Source organism: Prionailurus bengalensis, chromosome B1, assembly GCF_016509475.1.
Source record: "Prionailurus bengalensis isolate Pbe53 chromosome B1, Fcat_Pben_1.1_paternal_pri, whole genome shotgun sequence".
Taxonomy (NCBI): Eukaryota; Metazoa; Chordata; class Mammalia; order Carnivora; family Felidae; genus Prionailurus; species Prionailurus bengalensis.
The window spans coordinates 201,923,352-201,924,766 of NC_057344.1; positions in this window are offsets into that span (position 1 = coordinate 201,923,352).

The window sequence follows — 1,415 nt, forward strand, 5'->3', positions numbered from 1 at the left end:
GGCTTTGGCAGAGTCTGTGGCTCCAGGGACGTTCCCTCGGCCACTAGAGCTGGCCCCGCCTACCCTCCCGCCTGGGGGGTGTCCTCACACAAGCACACCCCTGCATTCTTGTGCACAAGTCAGTCAGGAAGCCCCACTAAAGGCAGAGGGAAACACCCACCATGACACCTAACGCACCTCCCCTGCAGGCCCCACCCCCTCTCTTAACCTGTGTTAAGCGCGGCCTACTGTGTTCCTAATGATGGGGTGTGGAGGCAGCATACGAGGGCAGGGGCCTCCGGAGCCCATGGGTTGCATGGGGGCCTGGTTTCCATTCGGGAAGGCTGCAGGAAGGTCACCCCCAGGCCAGGGCAGGGACTGTGGGAAGCTCAGACACCCCCGAGGCCTGAGCCCCAACAGGCTGGGGTGCTGAGAGCAGACGGCAGAATGTGCTCTATGTGTCTTTCCGCTGTCACTTCGGGGCACCTGGGGGACCCTCTGTGGGCTGTGTCTGAAATGGCCCAGGTACAGGGTCTTGTGTCCCACTGTATCCCCTGTAGGCTTCTCGAGGAGTCGCTTGTCTTGAAGTGTGGCCGAGAAGAGAGGCCGCTGGACACTGTCCTCTGGGAAATGAGGCACCTGAATTGTTGCTGACACCAGTTCCAGGACCGTGAAGGGTGGGGGAGAGGATGGCAAGGAGCACTTGTGAGTCTGGCTGAGTCCAAGGGGCGCCTCTGACCCTCACCTGCCCCGGCTAGAAGTAGGGCACAGAAGTGGGTTGCCCAAGCCAAGGACTCTGGAGTCACACCAAAGAGAAAGCCACAAACTCCTGGCAGGGCTGCAGGTGGAGGGAGCGGCACCCGGGGCATGGGAGATTTCAGGAGTGTGGGAGGCTCTCAGCACATACCTGACCAGGTCACTTCTAACAGGTCACCTCATCTGGACCCTGGAAGGAGCAGTCAGAGATGACCCACCTCACACCCTGACACTCTCAGGATCTGTTTGTAATAGAGATCCTTCCACAGAGCCCGGGGCCAGACAGGTGCTCCAGAACTCAGAATTCCTTAGATTTTCGGGATAAACAGCACATGTCCTGTGTCAAGGAACACCTAGCATTGGATCTGGGGCAACACCCGTGATTAAACGTTGCTATGGGCTGAATTGTGTCCACCCCAATATGTGTGTTCAAGTCCTAACCCCCCAGGACCTTAGAATATGGCTGTATTTGGAGATGGGATATTTAAAAAGTTTATTAAAGTAAAATGAGGTCGTGTGGGTGGGCTCTAATCCAACCCTTATTTTATTTTTTTTAATTTTTTAAGTTCATTTATTTCGAGAGAGAGAGAGAGCAAGCAGGAGAGGGGGGGAGAGAGAGAGAGAGAGAAAGAGAGAGAATCCCAAGCAGGCTTCACAACTGTCAGTGCAGATCCCAATGC